Source organism: Vombatus ursinus, unplaced genomic scaffold, assembly GCF_900497805.2.
Source record: "Vombatus ursinus unplaced genomic scaffold, bare-nosed wombat genome assembly UNPS02014810.1, whole genome shotgun sequence".
NCBI classification, from domain to species: domain Eukaryota; kingdom Metazoa; phylum Chordata; class Mammalia; order Diprotodontia; family Vombatidae; genus Vombatus; species Vombatus ursinus.
Genome location: NW_020954588.1, coordinates 27,481,733 through 27,488,862, shown reverse-complemented (window position 1 = coordinate 27,488,862; position 7,130 = coordinate 27,481,733). Strand labels below are relative to the sequence as shown.

The 7,130-nt window shown below is 46.6% G+C and overlaps 1 protein-coding gene across 4 annotated transcripts in view; it reads left to right on the top strand.

Moving 5' to 3' along the window:
* The first annotated feature begins 3,866 nt into the window (after positions 1-3,866).
* ECT2 (epithelial cell transforming 2) overlaps positions 3,867-7,130 on the top strand; it is a 63,217-nt gene continuing 59,953 nt past the window's right edge. For all 4 annotated transcript variants that reach the window (XM_027876152.1, XM_027876150.1, XM_027876151.1 and 1 more), the window contains exon 1: positions 3,867-3,944. The gene's annotated coding sequence lies outside the window, so the exon portion shown is untranslated. The remainder of the gene's footprint in view (positions 3,945-7,130) is intronic.

The following is a 7,130-nucleotide window of genomic DNA, read 5'->3' as shown; positions in this document are numbered from 1 at the left end:
ATTCTGAGCATGGCAAAGCAATTCTCTTTTTTTATTCATTACTTTTTTTTTTTTTTAGGCAAAGAAGCTTAGGTTTTTAAGCTCCTAGGCAAACTCCACTATAAAATGAGGTGTCTGGGCAAAATGATTTCTGAGGTCCCTTCAAACTCTAAAGCTATGCACATTTAAACAGTAACACTTGGTAAAGGTATTGGTGATCAGAAGGATGGCATGGTACAGCCCAGAGGTGGGAAACCTGCAGCTCCAGGCCACATGTGGCCTTCTAGGTCCTTGGTGTGGCCTTTTGACTGAGTTCAAGTTTTACAGAACAAATCCTTTTATTAAGGGGATTTGTTCAGTGAAGTTTGGATTCAGTCAAAGGGCTGCACTTGAGGAACTAGAGGGCCACATGTGGCCTTGAGGTGGCAGGTTCCCCAACCCTGGTATAGTGGATAGGTCACAGCACTTAGAATCAGGAAGACCTGGGTTCAAATCTTAGCACAGAAACTTATTAGCTATGTGGTTCTGATTGGTCCCTTAATTAGGAGGTATGATTCAATCTTGTTAAATCTCTACACAGTACCTAGTGCAGGATACAGAGACTAGGCCCTTAATAAATGATTTACAGTAGTGATTATGTTGGTGATTAGAGGGGATAAAATAAACGACTTAAAGTTTATTTTGTATACTTTTTAAAAAAAAATTATTTTTTGGCAATTGGAGTTAAGTGACTTGGCCAGGGTCATACAGCTACTAAGTGTCAAGTGTTTGGTCTGAGGCAGGATTTGAACGCAGGTCCTTCTCACTTCAGAGCCACTACTCTATCCACTATGCCACCTAGCTGCCCCTATATATTTTTTAAAAAGCCAGTAATTTTATTTCTAAGAATGTGATGAAAAATTACATTCAACTCAACTTGTATTTATTCAGCATGTACTATATGTAGCACTTACCATGTGCTGAACACTAGTGCAAAGCACTGGGAATACAAACAGAAAAAAAAGCAAGACAGTACCTGATGTTTCACTCCAAGTGGGAGGGGTCAGCTGCAAGGGGCTAAGGTCCTCCGGGGTAGGTGCATCAGTAGGTTAGCAGACAGTGCCTGGGCTATGGAGGGTATTGGGTAGAAGGCTTGGTACAGCCCAGAGGACTTACGGAGGCAGTGGTAGGAGACATGCTAAGTCCCGGTGGTCTTTCACTTCACTGAAAGGTTTATAGTTGGTAACTGAGCTCATCCTAAGGCTGTGAGCAGCCATGCCCAGGTATTTAGCTCTTCTTAACTGGGTAACCTATTGGTCTGGATGAATCTTTAGTGCTTGTTGAACTGAACTAGAGTACTAGTAGCATCCAATCTAATAAGCATTTATTAAGTGTCTAATATGCGCAAAGCACTGGGGACACAGACAAAATAAAAACACAATTGTTAAAGGTTCCAGGGTCTTAAAGTTGCATATTCTGCCTTAAGAAACACGAGGCCCCCCCCACCAAACCTAACGCTTTTAGAATTAGGGAGATAGCTATGGACGACCACGTGTTGCAGTATATAGAGTGCTGTGCCTGGAGTCAACAAAACCTGAGCTCAAATCTTGCTTAGGTACTTACTGGCTCTGTGACTCTGGGCAAGTCACAACTTGTTTACCACACTTTCTTCAATTGTAAACCGGGCATAACAATAACACCTACCTCCCAGTATTATTGGGAAGATCACAAGAGGTAATTGTGAAACATTTAGCACAATACCTGGCACACAGTAAGCACCACATAAATGCTAGCAATTGGGGCAGCTAGATGGCACAGTGGGTAGAGCACTGGCCCTAGCATCAGGAGGACCTGAGTTCAAATCCAGCTTCAGACACATAACACTCACTTATCTGTGTGACCCTGGGCAAGTCACTTAACTCCAATTGCCTCACCAAAACAAATAAATGCTAGCAATTATTTTATTGCAAAGGTAAAGTCTTTGGATTATAAATGACATTGATGAAGCATCGACAATGTCAAGTATTATTTAGAGTGGCTGACTCACTATCTACATCAAGATATGAGTCTAAAACTTGACATTTCCTCATATTCAGTTAATTACAGATAGAGATAGATTGGTCTTGAGGAAGACTAAGGGGTGTTTCATTTGTTTTCATCTCATCATCTGTAATAAAGTGTTGTAAACATCTGGGAAGAAAACCTGAACTTTCCAACTGGTTGTTAGACCTCTCCCTCTGTCAGTACCCCAAACTCACCAGGTCTAAAACTGAGTTCATCTTTCCCACCACACCTGCTCTTCCTCCTGACTTCCCTATTTCTGATCATGGCATCACCATTCTCCACAAATTACTCAGTTGTGAAACCTTGGTCTCACCCACTCTCCCTCACCTCCCATCAGTCACCAAGTTCCTGTCAGTCTCACCTATGTATCTACTCTGTCATCTGTCCCCTTCCTTCTGTCCACACCATGTGTTCAGTCTATCACTACCTCTTCCCTGGGACTTTTGCAATACTCTTCCAACCTGGTTTCCCACCTCCAGTACTCATTCCACCCTGTAGACCTGTCAGATTGGTCTTCCTGATGTGCGGCTCTGATCCTGGGATCTCAGAGGCCAGCTAGCCCAACCCCCATCTGGATAAAAGTCCATCCTCCGAGAACATTCTCCGCCCCCATACCTGGGCTTTTACAAGTCTTTGCTGCTCTGACATTCCAGACCCCCTCATTCCTGCTGCTTTGACAGTCTGGGCCCCATATGCTCTTTATGATGTTCTAGGCCCCACACTCCCTCTGCTCTGATGCTCTAGGCCTTCACATTCCCACTGTTCTGATGCTCCAGGTATTCATGTCACCCCTGTTACGATGTTCTAAGCCCCCAAGTTCTCTCTGCTCTGATGCTGTAGGCCTTCACATTCCCCGTTCTGATGTTCTTAGGCCCCCAAGTTCCCCCGGTTCTGATGTTCTAAGCCCCCAAGTTCTCTTGGCTCTGATGCTCTAAGCCTTCACATTCCCCCTGTTCTGATGTTCTAAGCCCCCAAGTTTTCTAGGCTCTGATGCTCCAGGTATTCACATTCCCCCTGTTCTGATGCTCTAGTTATTCACATTCCCCCTGTTCTGAAGCTCTAGGTATTCATGTTCCCCCTGTTCTGATGCTCTAAGCCCCCAAGTTCCCTCTGCTCTGATGCTCCAGGCCTTCACATTCCCACTGTTTTGATGTTCCAGATCCTCTCATTCTTGCTACTTTGACAGTCTAGGCCTCCATGTTCTCTGCTCTGATGTTCCAGGCCCCCACATTTCCAGTGTTCTGACATTCTGGGCCCCAGTTCTCTCTACTCTGAAGTTCCAGGCTCACCCCCCTCCTTGGTTCTAAACGTCTTCTCTGGCTCTAGAACCCATGACATGGGAAACATGAGGCACGGCCGGGGCGCAGGCTGGGCTTCTCAGGGTAGGCCCACGCCTCCCAGTTAGCAGATAAGGGCCCGAGGGCGAGACCTGCGCCCGGGAGCCCCGCGAGAGGAGCCGGTACCGGAATTCCAGCCCTCCGCGCCTGCGCAGATCTCCCTGAACGGCTGCGGTCTCCCGGAACTGGGATGTGGGAGGCCGCAGCGGAGGCTGCGGCAGGCGCACCTGCTGCTCTGGGGGAAAGGGCACGGCTACATCCGGGCATTTCTCCTCTGACGCCCAGAGCCGTTGGGCCAATTTGAAAAGCACGCACAACCAATCAGCCTGCACCTACGGCGTTGGAGCGAAGGCGGGAGGGAGGGAACAGGTGGAGCGACGGGACCCAATCATAGACGGCCCGCCCACCTCGGTCTCTCGGACCAATGGGAAGGGAATTCACAACACGTGCGCCTCGCCCGGGCCAATGGGCGAGGCCCTTAGAAGAAGCCGCTCACTTTTGAATTGGCTGCGGCCCCGGCCGGCGGGGAATGGCGGATGCGGCTGGAGGCAGTGGTGGCCTGAATCACGGTGACAGCGACAGCGGGTGAGATGGCGGCGGCTGCAGGGGTCGAGGTGCCCCGGGGCCGGGCTGGCGGTGCGGGTAGGCGCGGGGGGACCTCCTCAGCGCCCCCTAGCACCCGCGCTCCCGCCTCGGCCGGTCCGGGCGCGGGAGAATCCGGGGCTGGGGCGCCGCCCTCCTCTCCCCGCGGGGCCGGGCGCCCATCCTTGACCCTCAACCCCGCCGAACCTCAGTCTCCCCTTTTGTAAAAGGGGCTTAGCACCCCCTCTTGTCGCTCGAGGCCCTTGTGAGGCGCTGGGGGTGGGCGGAGGCTGGAAGTGGGGGTGGGGCCGAGCGCTGGCAGACTCGATGTCAGCCACCCCCACCCCCACCCCCTTTATCGCAACGAGGAAACTGAGGCCTAGGGAGGCGGGGAGACACCGCTGGCCTTGGGTATGTCAGTCCCTTCAGTTCCCTGAACCTCAGTTTCCTCTCCTGGCAAACGGCGCTGAGCACATAGTAGGCGCTTGGCGCTCTCTGAGGTCTCTCCAGGTCCATGCCTCCAGGCTGAACCTCAAGTCCAGGGGAAGGAAGGGATCGGCTTTCCATGAAGTTATCCGGGAGGCGGGGGGGGGGGGGAGGGGGGGGGGGTCAACCCCTCCCCCCTTGTGTACAGACACTCCTTGGAGAAAAAAAGAGAGTAGTATTTTCCTCCTATCAGGCACAGGCAAAGTCAACACGCACTTATTAAGTGCGTATTACACACATAGTAAGTGCTTAATAAATTTAAGATTAGATCTTAAGTGAGAGGTAAGGGTTGGATATAGATCTACCTGCCCAGAGGTAACTGAACCCGAGCTACCTGGATTCCAATCCCAGCTCAAACATTTACTGGTTGTGAGATCTCTCTGAGCCTCAGTTTCTTGTTCCTGGTTTGTTCACCTGCTCAAATGGTAATAGACTTTGCAGGACCCCTGTGTCGTTAATTGTGAAAGCTAATACCTTCTTGAGCTGCATTAAGTAAGGTCCAGGGGCCAGGAATGAGCTGTCCTGGGCTGGACTGGGGTCAGAGCTTTAGACCTGGAAGGGACTTGAGAGCCACCCCCCACACCCCTCCAGGTGACACTTGTCCCAGAGTGCGAAGCCAGCTTCTCTGTTTACCCTGAACCACGCAATTGGAGGATTGTGTTCACTTATGACCACATTTTAGTCAGGAGGTTGATGGGCTAGAAGGTGACCAGAATGGTGAAGTACTAGGTAGGGGAGGGGTTGCTGGGGAGGCTGCATGAGAATGAATTGAAGGAACTGGGGATATTTAGCCCGGAGAAGAGTTGGGGGGAAGTCCATGGCAGCCTTCAAGGATTTGAAAGGCTGATGAGAGATCAGAGGGTTTAGACTTGTCTAAAACTAGGAGCAACATAAGGGAAAGGAAAACTACCGATTTGGCTTTGCAGAAATGAAATGGACTGCCTAGCTAAGCCTGCCTCATTGAAGCTCTTCAGGCATGGCTTGGATGATCACTTGTGGGGTACAGTATGTTCTCATTCAGGTACTGGTTGGACTGAGGTCCTAAAGAATGTAGCAAATCTTAAAACATTGTAGAAATATTATTATGTTATGTCTCAGATCTGAAGTAGTCTAACCAGAAGCAACACAGCTAGGGCAGATTTTATTCTGTCACTGACTGTCAACAACTAGCCCAGACATTCTAGTTCAGTCCTTCTGCCTGGAAGGCAATTCTAGGTAATTTCAAGACCTCTGTTGAAAGGAAATCTAAAGAAAAGGAATTTTTTTTTTGTAACAAAACTGATGTGAGCTTTATGTAAGTGAATTACAAAATATGTTTTGAGGAAGAGCAAAAGGATACTGTGTACCACTATGAAATAGAATGTAAGTTCCTTGAGGATGGTCTATATTCTTTCTTTGTATCCCAGATACCTAGCTCTCTGTCAGCCACAGTAAACACTTAACACATTATTTGTTAAATAAATGAGTGGAAACGATCCTTTTGGTTTATTTTAAGCCTCAAATCCTCAAAGAACCTTTGGATCTTGTTTATTATTTAGTATCAATCATAGTTCTTATCACTTCTGAAATTCCATGGAAATTCATGAATTAGAAATTGACTTTGGAATAGCTTGAAAGAGCTGATTGAGTAGGGTACAATTGGGGAAACACTAGTTTTAAGATAATTCTTTGTGTCAGTCAGCAAGCATTTGTGAAGCACCTACTGTGTGCCAGGCACTATGATAAAAATACTGGGAATATAAAGATAAGTGAGATAGCATCTGCCCTCAAGGAGCTTGTGTTCTAAAAGGAGAGAAAACATACGTAGTAGTACATACATAAAACATACAAAATGAATGTAAGGAACTTTTGGGATCCAGAAATTTTTCATGTATAACATAGCCCTTGAGTTTGTCTTAAAGGAAACTCAGAAATTTCAGACGTAGAGGTGAGAAAGGAGTCCATGAGGACAGCCAGTACAAAGCACACACATGACTAATGTAATGCCATGTGTGAAGAACAGAGACAAGCCAATTTGGATGGACCAAAGAGTTTGCTTGGAAAAGGGGTTGTTGGTTGGAGCCAATGCTGTGCAAAGAGGTTGTAGTTTACCCTGGAGGGAATAGGGAGACATTGGAGTTTATCGAGCAGGAAGGTGACATGTTTAGACCTGGGCTTTAGGAAAATCTCTTTGGCAGCTCTATGGGGAATGAATTGGAGAGACAATTGAGGTGGGAAGATAGGCCAGTGGTTGCCAAAGTGTGGTTCCTGGATCTGGATTTGCAAGTTCAAAACTGTTTTCATAGTAATACTAACATGTTATTTGCCTTTTAAAATACACATCGTTTTCTAATTACATATCTGTGTGAGGTCACATTTTCTTCATATACTTCAACCAAAAATCACAGTAGGTTGAATACAGAAATAGATATGAAGATACAGCAGTCTTCTATTAAGCCAGCCATTAAAGAGATTTGCAAAAATCGTTAAAACAGTCCCGTTTTTATGACTAATTTTTGGAGAACATATAGTTATTTTTTATAAAAATATTATTTATGTAAACGTGTAGTGGTTTTGCTAATATTTTTAAATGAATTAGTAAATATTAAAAAAATTTATCAGTTTTGATTTCTAACATTTTTATCAGTAAATATGAATAAATTTAACCCACATAATTCTCTTTGGGATCCTCAATAGTGTTTAAGAATGTAAAAGGACCAAAAA